The sequence below is a fragment of the Schistocerca gregaria genome, chromosome 2 (genome assembly GCF_023897955.1).
Source record: "Schistocerca gregaria isolate iqSchGreg1 chromosome 2, iqSchGreg1.2, whole genome shotgun sequence".
Classification (NCBI taxonomy): Eukaryota; Metazoa; Arthropoda; class Insecta; order Orthoptera; family Acrididae; genus Schistocerca; species Schistocerca gregaria.
The window spans coordinates 655,303,022-655,321,993 of NC_064921.1; the positions used below are offsets into that span (position 1 = coordinate 655,303,022).

General features: G+C 38.0%; 1 protein-coding gene and 1 non-coding gene across 5 annotated transcripts in view; both read left to right on the forward strand.

The window, feature by feature from the left end:
- The window catches only part of LOC126334690 (zinc finger protein ubi-d4), a 229,701-nt gene that overhangs the window by 87,704 nt on the left and 123,025 nt on the right, over window positions 1–18,972 (forward strand). The gene's annotated exons all lie outside the window — the stretch shown is intronic.
- Trnat-ugu (transfer RNA threonine (anticodon UGU)) lies at window positions 3,034–3,108 on the forward strand. The gene has a single exon. It is a non-coding gene; the product is annotated as a tRNA-Thr (tRNA).

Sequence of the window (18,972 nt, forward strand, 5' to 3'; positions counted from 1 at the left end):
GGTGAAAATAATGAATAAAGGAAGATGATGTTAAAGGCTATTGGGAAGTGAAAAGGCGATGAAACTAAGAGCCCATGCAAAAGATGAAAGTAGCTTTAAGGAAATATTAGAGCATAAATAATGATTAATTCATAGACTTTCATCATATGGTTAAGAACTGTAGGGTCCTCCTAAATGGCTTAGGCTTACACTACACATCAGAGGATGCTGCCAAGGTAACTAACGGTTCATGGAGCACACTCACTCATAATTCTGATTAGATAGTGATAGCTGTCAGACACCTGAAATTATAACTGTAAGACCTTCTCTCTCTCTCTCTCTCTCTCTCTCTCTCTCTCTCTCTCTCTCTGAGACTAATAAAATCCTAGTGATAATATGCCAAAACTTTTGCAACTGAGTAGGAGAGAGGTCCATAGGAGTGTGATGGACTTTTTGGAAACGTCTACACTGTAGTGTAGGTTTGGATCCCACATATCACATCCTGCAGCCATTCACCCAAGTGGGCCCTTATTTGTGAGTAATCAATGAAAAATAATGTTGCATGATGCTCTAGAGCAAGGGTCCCCAACCTATGGATCACAATCAACCAGTCGATCACCATGGCTTTTTGAGTCAGTCTTTCAAAATTGTTTTGAGAAATCTACTTAAACGAACTGTTTTTGTGAAACACCAGACTGTTGGCAAAGATTGTTTCACATGGTATTTGTAGGTGGTAGATCTGACAACACTGTATCTGCCTCTTTTGTCTCCATCTGCATTTCACAGCATTTAACTCTTGCTCCAAGCATGGTGAGGTTACTGCTCATGAACTGTAACTTGACATGTGAGCGTAGCTTGCGGTGAGCCAGGAGAACACTCAGGGTTTGCTGTATGACTTGACCTTTGAAAGCACAGTTACAGAAATAAAATGTGAAACACTTTCCTCAAATACAGTCAGACCTGTCTGATGATGAACAAACATCATTGGATCAAGAAGCTTTGAAGAAGTCAATGGCCCACCTGTTAGCACTGAAGACAGCATATGGAAAGCTCAACTTTTCCGAAATGTATATTTAGAGGATATTTCAAGTAAAATGAATTGCTCTTTTCTCTTGTAGTGAGACTGAACTTGAAAAGGAAGTAATTAGATTTCAAAATAATATTTCTTTAAAGTTGGAATACAATGAATGTTACTTTTGGAAATTAATGAATGTGAAAACCTACCCTAACATTGTAAAAGTGGCATGGTATGTATTATCATTTTTTGGATCAAGACTGGTCCTTATCTTTAAGAATATGTAAGGTTAGCAGTGACTAATAATAAACTTGTCAGTGACATGCAAAGCCAAGTATCTCACTAAACTTTTTTCACTATTTATGATGGCGTATATTTTAATTTTTTTTTTCCCCACATGTGTAACATCTTGAAAATTGAGTAGTAGACTTAAAACTGTTGGTGGAGAGAAAATTGCTATGTACAAATTTTTAAAATCGTTAGATCTCTAAATTGTCAAAATTGCATGTAGTAGATCTCGAGCCTAAAAAATTTGAACACCCCTGCGCTAGAGCCTTATAAATAAAGGGCTTCCCCAGGATAACGGGGTAGTATAGTGGTTAAGATGCATTCATGATGTGTGTGGGGTCAGACCTTGTCAGGTGCTGTGAATGTTTTATTTTAAAATTTGTTTCAAAGTGACTTTTATTCAATTAATTAGTTGAAATGTATTTTTAATCCTTTACATCATCATTTTAATAACTTTTCTATTTGCTATTTTCCCGTCCAATCGTTCATTCTTTTCCATTTGCAGTACTTATGTATGTGATTTTAATTATTGTGGTTTATTCTATCACAAATTTAATATTTGTAAGTATCAACCTATTGGGTAAAAAACAAAGGTGAAATAATCTATTTATATTGGCTCTACAGTGGCATCATAAATGCATTTTTTGTTATATTAATGACTAGTCAGATTATTAAAACATAAATTCTTGTTGCACTGTGGAAAAACTAATGGAGATGAAGATTTGAATCAAAGAAGGAATTATAAATGAAATGAAATTCAAGCGAAGTGAGGAATAGAAATAATAAATGGAATAAATTGATAAAAAGGAAGAGAGTAAATCAAATTTTGTACATAAAATAATTAAAATCACATGAACAATGATTCCAAATGAAAAAAGATACAAAGAGAAATGAGAACAAATGAAAAGGTTAATACAGTGATTGAAATGACATGGCAAAAGATTAGAAATTTAAAAAAAAATTGCATGTAAACCAATTAATTGAATAAAAGTAATGATCAAAGTCATTTTCATAAAGACTTAAAAATAAAAATTTCACACCATCTGGTGGGATCCAAACCATCGATCTAAAAAAACTATTGTCCATATCCTTTACATCAATTTGTTGTAGAATCTTAGAACATATTCTGTGTTCAAATGTAACGAGGAGATATCTTGAACAGAACAACGTCCTCAGTGCCAATCAGCATGTATTCTGAAAACATCGATCATGTTAAACCCAACTCCGATTTTTTTCACCTGACATACTGAAAGCTTTGGATTAAGGCAACCAGGTAGATGCTGTATTTCTTGAATTTTGAAAAGCATTTGAATTTGTACTATACCTATACTAATTGTCAAAATTACCGTCATATGCGTTATCAAATGAAGTTTGTGACTTTTTGGAAGGGAAGACACAGTGTTAGATTGGATGGAGAGTCATCGTCAGAAGCAAAAGTAATTTCAGGCGTGCCCCAGGGAAGTGTGTTGGGACCCTTGCTGTTCATGTTGAATATCAATGTCCTTGCAGACTTTTTGCAGGTGATGCAGTTACCTATAATGAAGTTCTGTCTGAAAGAAACTGCATAAATCTTCAGTCATATGCACACGCATTGCCTGAACTCTCACGGGACTCGGTAAGATTGTCTGCTGCAAGTAATGAGTGTAATGAGTAGGGACACTAGGAATGTAGTGTGTGGACATTACGTTGGGAATGTGGATCTCATGGGGAGTGTGCAAGAGATAAATCCCTGCAGTTGCACTATCCGCTGTGCCCTCGGTGGCTCATATGGATAAAGCGTCTGCCATGTAAGCAGGAGACCCCGGGTTCGAGTCCCGGTCGGGGCACACATTTTCAGTTGTCCCTGTTGATGTATATCAACACTTGTCAACAGCTTAGGGTCTTGATTTAATTATCATTTCATTCTAAGAGAGCTGCATAGTCATCGATGCTATCTTTTCTTTCAGACATACCATCTTCATATATACCATGAAAGTTCCTCCCCGGATGCATATTTATCCAGTGCATGGTTAACTACTATTTAAACTTGAGCCAGAGTTCCTCTACACGTTTCTGCCCTGCGCTGAAAGTTTCAAGTTCTTCACTGAGATATGAGACTACTGATTTTTTTATCTAGTTTAATGAACATATATACCTTTCTGTTGCTTTTAGCTGTCCTTTGTACTTCGGTAATCATTGTTGCCACAGCTGTGAGATGGTCATTGATACCAATTTCAATGTGAACATCCTCAAACGGGTCAGGTCTGTTTGTTGCCATTAGATCAAATACATTTCCACCATTAGAGGGATTCTTAACTATCCGTTCTAGATTGTTTTCAGAGAAGGTGTTTAGTAATGTTTCACACTATGTCTTACCATGCCCATCAGTAACAAAGCTCTAATTCTCCCAGTTGATAGTTGGATGGTTAAAAGTCTCCATTAGTGATTAAGTTTGACTAGGGGACTTACATACAAGCTAATCAAAGTTTTCTCTGAAGTTTTCAGTTAAATCAGGAAATGAGGCTAGTGGGTGATAAAAGCATTTCAAGCAGGGTTGCCACAAGTTGTGGAAATCAGGGAAATTTAGGACACACATACACACACACACACACACACACACACACACACACACACACACACACACACACACATTGGAAAAATCTCATTTTTATTTCAGTAGCAGGAAATTGTTTGTTAACTCATATGTCATGCTTCGTCACTGCAGGCGCAGCTGAATACGTGTGTCGCTTCCTTAATCTCTCATTCTTACTGCTTCTCCCCTTTGTACCCCTCCCCTCAGCTTGCAGTTAGTGCTGCCACCACTACTTTCTGCTAGCCTAGCAGCTGCTGATGAGAGGCAGGGATGCATGAGAAGTGGTTTGTTTGGATCTGATTCTCAGAGATTAATGACACAACAGCCACAGACAATGGTCATGTGTGCATGGGTTGTCTGAGTTATTGTGTGAATGTGTGTGCACTCTCATTTTCTGACATAGGCTGTGGCTGAAAATTTAGTTGTGAGAGTGTGGTTGTCTTTTATATATGACTGACTGCGGCTCAGCGATCACCTTTACGGTGAGTTGCTACCTACCTTCATTGTTATTAATTCTCAGAGTATTTGTGCAAATTATCTATTGTATGGGTGATCACCGTGGTCTAATTTCATCAACATGGTGTCTGCGTCATGTGAATAGCTGGCCACATGTGTGGACTTCCATAGCAGTCCAAAAGTGCAGACCATTTTCGCGGGTATCTCTAACAGATTGGGCCTGCTAATCTGAAGCCCAAAGTTTCCCACTAATATGGGGACCCAGCCTGTTGGATCTAGTTTCACTGATCTGCTCGCAGACCGGGCCTGTCAGTGTGATGCGTAATGCAACAGATTTTCATGGTTTATCCATGGACCTAGGACAGTGGTGCTCCTTGGCAGACCAGAGGCCATGGCTGATGGATTTCAGGAATTGCAACTGTCTCATTCCAAGTACATTGTACAGTGCGACATTTTATTTATTCTAGTACATAGTATTTTATATATTAGAAAGTATGGATGATAAGACAAAGAAAACTGCGGCAGTTGCTGGCAGTTTGTACACTATGTACTTGTGTATTTCTTGAAAGAAAAATCATATAATACCTGCAGAATAATAGGCATAACACAGAGAGTAATAACCGACAATAATGAACATAGTAGAACCAACATTTTATTGGCAATCACCCATAATGTTTGTTTACACAACTCTTCCCCACATTATACATTTCTTTCAAGAGGCCTACTTTTTTCTGAGATTATTTCGGAAAGCAGTGAAGGCATTTCAAATCTGTCTTTCGACTCTAATAAAATGTGTATTGTTGTCACCAAATGTGTTTCACTTTACTGAAATAAAATAATGTCGGTGACCTTAATGAAACACACGTACCATTTGGCTTGCTTGCTCCATCTAAAAACAGTTAATTACAAAAGATGTTGATGTTAATGCTGAAGATTTTTGCTCACACATTCAGAAATACAAAAGTCCTTACATTTTTTTGTCAACTTGTGTCTTTACTTACCCTTGAGAGCTTAAAATTTGTCAGGGAAAAATGCTAAAACTTGTCTGGAAATCAGGGAATTTCACTTGGAGAAACTTGTGACAACCCTGTAAGAGAGCTGACAGCAGTTCAGTGCATAATGTAACAATTGTAAAACTTTTTTTAAATTTCGGTTCCAAATCTACATTTATTAGTAAATGAAAATGTTAATTAACTATTATAGAATATTATTACTAATACCTTAAAGAGACAGGATGGTGAAATGCCTTTTATTGTAATCAGTGTTTATAAAAGTTTTTTGACAGTGTTTAATAGACCTCTATATGGGCGCATTTAGTTGCACGACATCAAGATAGTACTCGATCTCTTGCCATGTTCGCTGTAGCATAGCGTCATCAATGGTGGCAATGGCATTACGAATCCTATGCTTCAAGTCAGCAATGTCCTGAATCTGTGTTTGATACATGATATTTTTTACACTCACATAAAAAAAAGTCCGAGGGAGTGATACCTGGCGAACACGGTGGCCAAGGAATTGGCCCATCTCTCCCAATCCATCGGCTGGAAATGTTTCATTGAGGAACCGATTAACATGCAGTCCCCAATGTGGTGGTGCACCATCTTGCTGGAAAATGATAGTTGGTTGTAAGTCAAACTGTTGTGGTGCTACATATTCAGTCAGAAGGTCGAGGTAAACATCTGCAGTAATTGTTGAATTGTTGAAGAAAAATCGACCAGTTATTTGGTTGCACACGATTCCACAACACACATTCGCTTTTGGACTATCCCGTTGAAGTTCCCTAGTCACATATGGATGTTCAGATCCCCAGAGTCTCACATTGTGTCTGTTTAATGTACCAGAAACACGAAAAGTTGCCTCGTCACTGAAACAAACTCGCTTGAGGAATGCTTCATACTCCGAAAGGCGTTCCAGCATGTTGAGTGCAAACTTTGTCCGTTTTGGCTTGTCGTTTGGCTCAAGTGTCTGTAACAGTTGCAGTTTGTAATTGTACAACCGTAAGTTCTTGTGGAGGACCTTATGCACAGTTGAACGTGGTAGTTGTAACTGTCTGGCAGCAGTGTGGATGGACTTCGTAGGTGAACAAGTGAATATGTTTAAAACGCCATTGATGTTTTCCTCGAATGTTCGTGGTCACTTGCTCCTCCCTTTATCCAACACTGTCCCTGTCTCCATAAATTTTCTGTGCCACGCACGGATTGAAGGGTGCAATGGTGGATCTTTTCCATACTCTGCTCTGAAGTTTCGTTGAGTCTGGACATCCGATTGTGTCTCAGTAAGCCAGGACACACATTGTGCCTTTTCTTGAGGAGTTGCCATTTCATAGAGGTTCAGTTCCTTCTGTCAACAGCGTATCTGAAACACAAAATTTTAGTATGTATAAAAACTTTAATAAACAGTGAATTCAATAAAAGAAATTTTGTTAAAATATTTCAGCAACTGCCGTTGTAATAAAATTTTGAAGTTGTATAGGGACTTTAAGGACACCCTGTAGATATCAGAAATATGTAGCAAAGATACCATTGAATCTCTAGAATTACAAAAAAGTATTTTAGTTTCTGTGTGATATTTCATATTATTTTACCTCTGTGCATATAACTCTGATACCTGGGAATTGAACCAGTTGGTAACACCAGTCTCGAGTCCATCATCGTCCCGAAATCGTTGTCCATCCAGCCACTTCCTCAAATTCAAGAAAGGGAAATAGCTGCTTATTGCAAGGTTAGTACTGTATGGAGAGTGCTTAAAAAGCTCCCAACAAAAGCTGAATCTTCTCCTTGGTTTTGGCAACAGTGTGAGGATGTGCGTTATCATGAAGGAGGAGTATCCAAATTACATTTTCCCAAGGCATCAATTTTGGATCGCACTTCTCAGTTTGGTTAGCATTTCATAGTATACGTTAGCTGTATACACACCATGAAATCAATCAAAAAATGGTAGCCTTTGTTTTTCAATTTGAGAGTGAAGATTACCCAAACTACTTTGGTGTGGGTGAACTTGAATGGCTCCACTGCATTGACTGTTGTTTCAATTCTGCGTTGGTGTGTGATATCCACATCTCATCACCTCCAAAAATATGGGAAAACAAATCATCTCCATCTTGTCTATAGCATTCCAAAAACTGTCATGCACTAAGCATTCTTTGCTCTTTGTGCTGATAAATGAGCATTACTGGAACCCATCTCACACACAGTTTGTGATATCAAAGCTATTCAGTGACAGTCATGTTTGAGCAACATTTGGAATTCATTAGCCAGATCACTTATTGTCAACCACCAATCATTTTGAAGAGTTTGATTCAGTTGATGAACATCAACAATTTCTTCGGTCCAAACACTGGGCCTGCCACTCCATTGTTCAATGTGAATATTTGTATCACCATTTTGAAATTCTAGACACCATTTTCCAACTTGTTTGACACTCATTATTTCAGGTCCATACGCTAGGTGATGGATTTCAGCAGCTGAAGATCTTTTTACCAGTAAAAATCTAATCACACCACACACTTCATAACTGGTGGCATCTAAAATTGTCTTGCCCATTCAGACCTGCTCTCACCATCTGGTGAACAAGTGCTGAATCAAATCAATACTGCACTAGCTTCCTAGAAAGTCAGTAGACAGTGCTGCATCCACAATACTTCACTCAGACCTGCTATCATTTAAATATTGATCACTGGATCTTAGTTTTAGAATACACCTCATAGAATTAAAAAATATTGCTACTAGCAGGAGTCAAACCAGTGACTTCATGACTATAAGTCTTATACACTGTGCAATTTGTTACCGGCAGCTCTGTTGAAATGTTCAAAACGTTTTGTACTTAACAGCATTTCAAATGTTCAAATTCCAAATATTTTTTACCTATTTATTTATTTATTTATTTATTTATTTATTTATTTATTTATTTTTGAAAAGTGTGTCATACTACTTTAGGAAAGTAATGTTGTGCCACTGCCCTTCACATGCAATAGGAATGAAGAAGATCGAAGAGGGCCAGTTTGTAAGATCCTCTTCTGAGATAGAAATTGAAACTTCATACAAGGTGATTTGAGTAAGAATCAGTATCCAAAGTGAGAGTAATCTTCTAATTGGGTCTCTCTATAAACCAGCTGACTCACCCAGATACAACACGAAACTTCAGAGAAAACTTCAACTCACAAATACGTAAGTTCCCCAGTCATATTTTCGACATTGGAGGAGACTTTGATCATCCAATAGTCGAGTGGAATAATGACAGTTGTGTAAATAATGGATATGATAAGACATCCTGCTTTCTCTAAAGACTATGCAGGGCAGAAAAATTAAAGGTTCATGCTTGATGGACAACAAATAGACTTGACCTCTTTGAAGATTTACTTCTACAGCAAACTAGATAGAGAGACAGTAGTGTTGGACCCCAAGGAGGTACTGGAAACATTTAGCCCTGGGCAGAAACATGTAGTGAAACTATGGCTCAAGTGCAGAACAATAGGTGACCATGCAGTACCTAGTATAACAGTACACAATGGGAGGGACCCCTCATGGTGTACAGTCATTGTAAGGAAACTACCAAAGAAACTGTGACTCCAGTGCAACAGATGTTAAACAAAACCTACAGTTCTTAGGTACAGATATGCTGAATGAAATGAAATTGACTGTCCAAAAGGCAATTCGTGAAGCCTGCAGTGATCACCGTAACAGAATCTTATCGGAAGAGCTCTCATAGAATCCAAAGAAATTTGTTCATATGTAAAGACTATCAGTGTCACAATAGTTAGATAATCATCAAGGACATGAGAATTGAAATTAATGGTAGTAGAGCAAAAGCAGAAATGCAGAATTCTATTTAAAGTGCTACTTCACAAAGGAAGATTCAGTAATTCTGACCCAGTTTGATTCTGGCACCACTGCAAAATTACTTATCTTTAGTGTCAGTGGCATTATGAAACAGTTGAGCTTGCTAAAATTGATCAAACCTCGGGGACTGATTGAATGCACACTGTAGGTTCCCCAAACCAAAAGGACAGATCAAACCTGTGTATAAAATACAGAGAAATAGTACCTTATGACTATATTATACTATATTACTGAGCAGGTAGCAGAAGTAATACGCCAAAGCACTTCTATATCATTGCTTCCATCAGTTTTAGAATCATAGAGCTTATGTGGAGTTCAGACATAATGAGGTATCTCAATCAGAATGCCAACCAGTATGGATTCCGCAAACATAGCTAATGCAAAACACAAGTTATCATTTTCTCATGCAGTATCCTGAGAGCCATTGATCAAGGCAATTGGGCAGCTGCAGTATTTCTTGACTTTTGAGAAGAATATGACTTCAACACCACAGACTTACAGAAAATACAATATGTTAGTTATCAATCAAAATTTGTGACTGGATTGACGAATTGTTGATAGGGAGGATGCAGCATATGATTTTGGATGGAGAGTCATTGATAGATGGAGAAGTAGCTTCTGGCATGCCCCACGGAAGTATGAGGGGACTGTTGCTTTCATGATACTTAATAGTAGCCTCAGACCTTTTGCAAATGAGGCTCTTATTTATCTTAAATGAAAAACAGCTGAAATAAGCTGCACAAATAATTGATCAGCTATTAATAAGATTTCAAAGTGGTGCAGAGCTTGGCAGCATATTTTAATTTGTCGTAACTGTAAAATTTTGTGTTCCTGTAAATCAGAGAGAGATAGTATCCATTGATTACAATAATGATGAATCACAATTGGAATAAACCAACTCTTATAAATATCTGGGTGTAACATTTGTATAGGTGGCCACTTCACTACAAAAGAGACTGATAACAAAGCACTTGCACAATCTATCCTAGGATTTTGCTCAGGTATGTGGGACAGATGCCTGATAGGGCTTACAAGGAGAGGTCCTCATTGGTGCAATTGACTTTTTGAAACTGTCTATACAGTGATTATAGGTTAAGATCCCAAGTATCACACACTACCACCATTCACCCTGGTGGGCCCTTGTTTGTGAGTAATTTTTAAAAAAAATGGAATTTTGTGTGTCACTCAACAGTGTTAAAAAAAAAGGTGCGTTATAGAGTCTGGTTGTGAGCTGGAGTGGATAGGATAAGCACTTTCCATGCAGGAGGTAATAGGTTTGATTCTTCTCAGGGGCAGAAAATTTTTTCGTTGTTAAATCTTTATATCAAAATGGTCCTCTTGCCCTTTATTAAATCTTTATCGAAATGACTTTGACCCTCTTTTATTCACTTAATGGATTTAAATGTAATTTTTTTAAAATTCCGTTCCTATGTCACATAATTTTAACAATAATATCAACTTCTTCATTTGCTCTCATTTTCCTTCCTATCATTCTTTCTTCACTTTGAATCTTCGTTCAGGTATTTTTAATTACTTTTATGTATTAATTTCAGTTGGATTTATTTTGTTTCATCACCCTGTTTTTTGTTTTTTTTTTTCCCCTCCCCCCCGTCCACATTATTTAATTCATTATATCTGTTTTTTATTCTGCTTGAATTATGTGTTAAATGTTTGTATCTCAATTACTGTGCAAAATAATTGCACATCTAGTAACAAAAATACATTTTTCAAACCATTGCACAAACGTTTCATCTTTTGTTTTTCAACTGATAGATTAGAATTTTTCAAGTAATTGAATATTATAAGAGTTGTTGTTGTTGTTGTTGTTGTTGTTGTTGTCTTCAGTCTCGAGACTGGTTTGACGCAGCTCTCCATGATACTCTATCCTGTGCAAGCTTCTTCATCTCCCAGTACTTACTGCAACCTACATCCTTCTGAATCTACTTAGTATATTCATCTCTTGGTCTCCCTCTACGATTTTTACCTTCCACACTTCTTTTCTTATCCAAGCTATTTATCGTCAGTGTTTCACTTCCATACATGGCTACACTCCATACAAATACTTTCAGAAACGACTTCCTGATGCTTAAATCAATACTTGATGTTAACAAATTTCTCTTCTTCAGAAACGCTTTCCTTGCCATTGCCAGTCTACATTTTGTATCCTCTCTACTTCGACCATCATGTTATTTTGCTCCCCAAATAGCAAAACTCCTTTACTATTTTAAATGTCTCATTTCCTAATCTAATTCCCTCAGCATCACATGACTTAATTCGACTACATTCCATTATCCTCGTTTTGCTTTTGTTGATGTTCATCTTATACCCTCCTTTCAAGACACTGTCCATTCTGTTCAACTGCTCCTCTGAGTCCTTTGCAGTCTCTGACAGAAATACAATGTCATTGGCGAACCTCAACATTATTATTTCTTCTCCAGGGACTTTAATACCTACTCCGAATTTTTCTTTTGTTTCCTTTACTCTTTGCTCAATATACAGATTGAATAACATAGGGGAGAGGCTACAACCCTGTCTCACTCCCTTCCCAACCACTGCTTCCCTTCCATGCCCCTCGACTCTTATAACTGCCATCTGGTTTCTGTACAAATTGTAAATAGCCTTTCGCTCCTTGTATTTTACCCCTGCCACCTTTAGAATTTGAAAGAGAGTATTCCAGTCAACATTGTCAAAAGCTTTCTCCAAGTCTACAAATGCTAGAAATGTAGGTTTGCCTTTCCTTAATCTATTTTCTAAGATAAGTCGTAGGGTCAATATTGCCTCACGTGTCCCAACATTTCTGCAGAATCCGAACTGATCTTGCCCGAGGTCAGCTTCTACCAGTTTTTCCATTCGTCTGTAAAGAATTCGCATTAGTATTTTGTAGCTGTGACTTATTAAACTGATAGTTCATTAATTTTCACATCTGTCAACACCTGGTTTTTTTGGGATTGGAATTATTATATTCTTCTTGAAGTCTGAGAGTATTTCATCTGTCTCATACATCTTGCTCACCAGATGGTAGAGTTTTGTCAAGACTGGCTCTCCCAAGGCTGTCAGTAGTTCCAATGAAATGTTGTCTACTCCCGGGGCCTTGTTTCGACTCAGGTCTTTCAGTGCTCTGTCAAACTCTTCATGCAGTATCGTATCTCCCATTTCATCTTCATCTACATCCTCTTCCATTTCCATTATAAGAGATAAATACAATTAAATTCATATTCACAAAAATTCTGATTGGAAACAGGATGATATATAGAAAAAATGAAACAAATAAAAAAGTTGACACAGTGATCAAAATGATATGACAAAGGAGTGGAAATAAAAATTACATTTAAACCAATTAATTGAATAAAAATAATGATCGAACTAATTTCTATAAAGGTTGAAAAGTAATTTAAAAAAAAAAAAAAAAATCTACCTCTGACGAGAACTGTACCTACAACCTCCTGAATGCAAAGCTGTTATCCTATCCATTGCACCATGCAGCCAGACTACACAATGGGACTATTCTACTGCTATTACGTATCACACAAAATTCTGAATTTCTTTTTTCATCAATTACTTGCAAATGAGGGCCCACCAGAGTGAATGGTTGCAGTGTGTGATACCTGTGATCTTAACCTACGTTACCATGTAGACAGTTTCAAAAACTGTATCACCTCTGTGGATACCTTTCCTTGTTAGAGAGATTATTGAACATACAGCAAGAAGGGCAGCACAAAATGTCACAGGTGTGACCTATTGAATCTGAGTATAAATGAATTTCCATGCTCGGTGAGAGACTTCAACTATTGTGGGAAGCCCACTTATAAAGTTTCAAGCACCAGTATTTAGTGACGAATCTGGGAATGTATGACAGACTCCTATCTATCTCTCCAATAGGAGGCACAAAGACAAGAGTTTACCAATTACAGAACACACAAAGACATTTTAAAAGTAATTCTTCCTACACTAAATATGTGAATAGAATGAGAAGGGGTCCTAATATTTGCTTTGAGGGATGTACTCTCTGCCACACACTTCAGTGTTCTTCAGAGTATGGATGTAGTGTGGACACAGAGTACCCAGTAACAAAAAGTGCAAGCACAACGGAAAAGTATTCATTGAGGATTCATTCATCATCAGTCCTACAGCTATTCTCAGAACATAATGATAGAGCAATACAGGACAACAGTTGTTTGTAAGAAAACACATTACTTATTTGTGTGTCTTGAATGCCATTATCTGAAATGTGATACAAATCATTAATTTAGTATGTACTAATTTGAGCCATAAAAGGTGCAGAGTGCTTTTGAAATTGTGTTACTGTGTTATTTCTCCATTTCAGTTAACTTTTCCTGTAATTAACACAAAATAATTTGTTACAGCTTTAGGCCAATCTTTTTCATGTTGCGTTCAAAGAGCGATGACATCTGTAAGCAACAGTTGCACATTAAGAACAAAGAACTGAAATGTTTTATCATAATATATGGCAATAGATTTTGTTGTATCAACAAAAAATATTATGCCACATTTTGTGATACCTGACTGTAAGCAAAATTAATGGCATAGAGCTGTATCATTTTTTGACATAATCTCCTGCCACACTCATTACAAGTTTGCTAGTGCTACAGTGTACCTTAATTTCCACTGTGTGATGGACCTCCCCATCATGGTTGTGGAAGACATCATAAACTTCATTTTCTTGGAGTCAACTATGTACAAAATATTCATAGGGCTTCTGGCTATTATTTATTTATTTATTCCAGTAAAAATCAATTTCCCTTACAGCAGCAGTATTTTATATTTTATTTTGAGATTTATCTCATGTATATACAACTAATTTCAAGACAATATTGTGTTATCTTAAAGTACCTGTAAGGCATGCTTCATGAAGAAAATGCCCGTCATTCCATTAAGGAAGACACCTGTAATGTGTCTGCTATGCACATTGGTAATTTCTGTCAAACATCCTCTGCTTTCATTTCTGCCATTCATTCATTCATTCATTCACTCACTTCCTTTTCCTTTTTTGTCTTATATTATGATTCTTATTTTTTCTGTCCCTGGCTGCTTCTTCTCCATCTATTTCTTTCACTTTTACAGTTGCTAGCAGTTTCATATTTTCAGAGTTTCATTCCCTTATCTCTATCCTGTCAAATATTTTCTTTGCAAGCTGTAACTTGCCGTTTTAAAATCTCCATCTCTCTGAAATCCATGAATACTGATATATTTTCCAAAGATTCTCTTCTTCTCATTCGAATAAATCTCTAGCTGTGAAGTTATTATGTTCTCTCCTTTTGTCTGTATGTTGTCAGCTGATACTTGCAAAGTAGATTTTTTTCCTGATTATTCTTCATTATAGTGTTATTGTTTATATCATTATTGTCATAAATGTTCGAGCTTTACTGACCAATACCAGTTTGACACTATGTCAAATAGGATCTGTTGGTGATGCCTGGAACCTCAGTATCATTTACATATATAATTTATTTCTAGATAATTTTTCTGTGTTGAAGTAGTGTGGCTGGAAAAGATTTTTCTGTACCTCATAGGTACTTAAATGCACAGGCTGTCTCTCAGCATTCAAAATGGAATTTTTTGGGAAACCTGTGCATATAAACTGTTAATGGTGATCAGTAAGTTGTTTTTACTAAGAATCTGTCCCAATTCCTGAGAGGTCCCAGAGTAAGGTAACAGCCCGTCAATTGTTTTAGCAATGCACACAACAGAAACTTGACATAATCAAATCTGGCTTTCGGGGGGGAGGGGGGGGGGGCATGTCAGATTATTCCTTCTCAATCTCATCTACTGATCTTAGCATCTTAGCCATGTCCCGATGTGAGAATATGGGAACTAACAGTGTGTAAGACAGAGCACTTGCACCATTATGTGAACATGCTCATTTAAAGTAGTTTAATAAAATGTCTAGAGGTAATGCTTGCAGCTTCTTAAGCATTATTATGAAACTGTATTCTTTAGTTTACAGACAAACTGTATCACTTTGATATGCTACCTACGTAAATACAGTAAAGGTTCACATGTAGGTGAAACACAATATACGTCACAACTGTTTAGCATAAACTTGTTTTGTAATCCTCCTGTAGGGCATAGAGAGTGCAAATTTTTGTTGAGAAAAGCAAAAATTCAGGAGTTAAAGAGGGCAAATGGCTGCAATATGGAGAAGGTAGGAAGTTGATTAGGATTTGGAACTGTAACTCTGTGGACTTAACTGTTGTTTGTACTGCTGTGAAGTTGGTGTGCTGAGTGTGTATCAACAGTTAATTTTGTCAGTATTATTTGGTAAGAGCCTATTTCGGCATTAGTTTTGTAAATTAGTTTGTGATGAACTAAGAAAAAACTTACATGAGATTGATTTGTTTGTATTTCCATTTTATTTAAAAGACTAAGTATCAGAGTACTTGGTGTTTATGTACACAAATTGACTTAAGTTTTATTTTGTTTAAGTGGTACAAGGAAGGGTATTCAGTGAATTCACTGCTGGTAGGCCTAATTTGTTAATGCATATCTATGAGAATCAACATTACAATACGAGAGAAGCAAAGTTGCTACTCACCATGTAGTGGAGATGCTGAGCCGCGATAGGCACAATAAAAAGATTCACACAATCATAGCTTTCAGCCATTAAGACCCTTGTCAGCAGTAGACACACATACTAAATACACACACGTGTGTGCGCGCGCGCGCGCGCACACACACACACACACACACACACACACACACACACACACACACACATGTAAGCCCAACTTGCACACACATCTGCAGTCTCAGAGAGCTGAAACTATACTGCGAGCAGCAGCACCAATGCATGATGGGAGTGGTAACTGGGTGGGGGTAAGGAGGAGGCTGAGGTGGGGAGGGGCAGGGATAGTATGGCAGGAGTGGTGGACAGTGAAGTGTTGCAATTTAGATGGAGGGTAGTAGAGAAGGTGCGGAGGGGAGAGGGGGTAAGTAGGGGAAAGGAGAGAAATAAAAATAAAAGAAATTAAGACTGGGTGTGGCAGTGAAATGACGGCTGTGTTGTGCTGGAATGGGAACAGTGAGGGGGGCTGGATGGGTGAGGACAGTGACTAACGAAGGGTGAGGCCAGGAGGGTTACTGGAACGTAGGATGTATTGCAGGGAAAGTTCCCACCTGTGCAATTCAGAAAAACTGGTATTGGTGGGAAGGATCCATATGGCACAGGCTGTGAAGCAGTCATTGAGATGAGGGGTATCATGTTTGGCAGCATATTTAGCTACAGGGTGGTCCACTTGTTTTTTTGGTTTTTTGGCGACAGTTTGTAGGTGGCCATTCATATGGACAGACAGCGTGTCGGTTGTCATGCCTACATAGAATGCAGCACAGTGGTTGCAGCTTATCTTGTAGATCACATGAATGGTTTCACAGGTAGCCCTACCTTTGAGGCGATAGGCAATGTTAGTGACCGGACTGGAGTGGGTGGTGGTAGGAGGATGTATGGGACAGGTCTTGCATCTAGGTCTATTACAGGGGTATGAGCCATGAGGTAAGAGATTGGGAGCAGGGGTTGTGTAAGGATGGACGAGTATATTGTGTAGGCTTGGTGGGCGGTGGAATACCACAGTAAGAGGAGTGGGAAGGATAGTTTGTAGGACAATTCTCATTTCAGGTCATGATGAGAGAGGTAATCGAAACTCTGCCAGAGAATGTAATTCAGTTGCTCCAGTCCCGTATGGTACTGAGTTACGAGGGGACTGCTCCTATGTGGCCAGACTGTGGGAGGTGGTGGGAGACTGGAAAGATAAGGCAAGGGAGATTTGTTTTTGCACAAGGATGGGAGGATAATTACAGTCAGTGAAGGCTTCAGTGAGACCCTTGGCATATTTAGAGAGGGACTGCTCATCACTGCAGATGCGACAACCACGGGTGGCTAGGCTGTATGGAAGGGACTTCTTGGTATGAAATGGGTGGCAGCTGTCATCTGAGATGATATCAGTTGGGAGCTCCACACCCACACACTACCAGCCTGTAAGTTACAGGAATTGGATGTTTTGTGTGTACATACATCAGCTGTCACAGACCTTGGCATTAGATTGCTGCATGAGGATTGTGGTTTCATTTGGACATCTGCAGTGGGACTGAACAAAAGGTAAAAGGTTCCCAATGAGGATCTGTTATGGATATGGAGGGGGGGTTGCTTAAGACAGTAGGATCACAGAACAAGAGGGGAAGTATTGTACTCTTCGGATGGAGACTGAGGTCATGGAAAAGAAATAGAACAATTGAGGTGGAAAATAAAGCAGAATGTGGGAAACAGTAATGGGAAAAAGGTAAAAAAAGAGAGTAGTTTTATAATTCTGTTACCATTATACTTGCCCACTAACAGGTATATCCTGTTACCTGTGGAAGAAGAGGAGCCCCATTCATTTGTAGAAGAAAATAGGATGCAGCAGACTAATAATGATGGTTTGTAAACAGAGTTGAGTAGTAATAGTACTTACTGCTAGGCAGGTGCCATGCGAGGAGTGTAGACGAAGAGCTGCAAGAGAAATTAAGATTAAGGTATCTGGTTACAAGTGCTGCAAAACCTAATGCTAGCCTTGGGCAACAGGTAATAAAGGATTTGAGTACATAGGATCCAATATTGGTAGCTGATGGAGCAAGCAACAGGCAGGCCAAAGAATATAATCTGAGGAGTGGCAGTGGTAAGCTGGGTGCAGTAATCCCACACACATGTGGATTTTGTTGAGGTTCTATAGCAGCATGATCTAACTGGTATAAATAAAGCTGTAAGCCAAGTTAACCAGGAATTGATGAGGATGAGGCTGACTTTGAGTGTGGCTCACTGTGGTGTTTCGCCAGTTGCTGATGTTTGCAGGTGGGAGTACATAAGATATAATCTAACCCTTTCCAGGAGAGGGAAAGATAGATTAGCAGAAATGCTAACTGAAAAGATAAGGAGCAACACTGTCACCAATGATAAAATTCTTGCTGTTATGGGTGTGAGAGGTGTGCCTTGGCTTAATACCTCATTCAGTCATGCTGTTAGAAAAGAAGTAGAGTTAAATGTAGTATCAAACACTAAAGAAACTTTCATGAATAAAGTTACCATGGCCCATCAGTTTCTTAGATGACTAAAAAATAAAATCAATTGTCTTTTTACATGGTCTACGATGTCAAAATAAATTTGATGACTTGAGTCTATTTGAGCACGGTGTAAGTACGGGAATCAGTATGATAAACACAGAGGACAATAAATTAGCTAACATTTTATTCCCATAGGGAACGTATGGAGAACTTGAGGTATTGTCATGTATTTTAAAAACAGCGTCAAGTTGCTTGTGCTTAGACCAACAATATGAAATATGTGTTTGTTAATTGCTACCACTGAAAAACTTATTTGTAATTTTTGCAATAAACAACTTCCACTGGGAAATTTTCATATATGGGATGTTCCACAATTCCCATTACAGGATTTTTGGGGTTGTAGAGATGATTTACTAGATAAAGTTTTGGTAAGGAATCCATGTCTGGAAATGTACTGTTTAGATGTAAAATATGTTTGAGACTGGATCACTTTGAAATCTCCCACTTTTGTTCTAATGAAATGATTCAGATCTCGTTACCTTAGAAACCAGATCTATATGATGTCATGGACAATACAAAACTTACTTGCTGGGATACCATTGTTCAGGTGAGGCCTTGACAGGGCTCAACTGAAAGAAGATCAAATCACTAGTGTTGGTTGAATGTTAGTGGCATTGTAAGCTCCTTGTCAAGTGAAATGTGCCAATTTGCATAGCAAATGACTTTTGACACTGTGATTTGACTTCCATGTTTACAGGGCATCTTACGGACTCCTG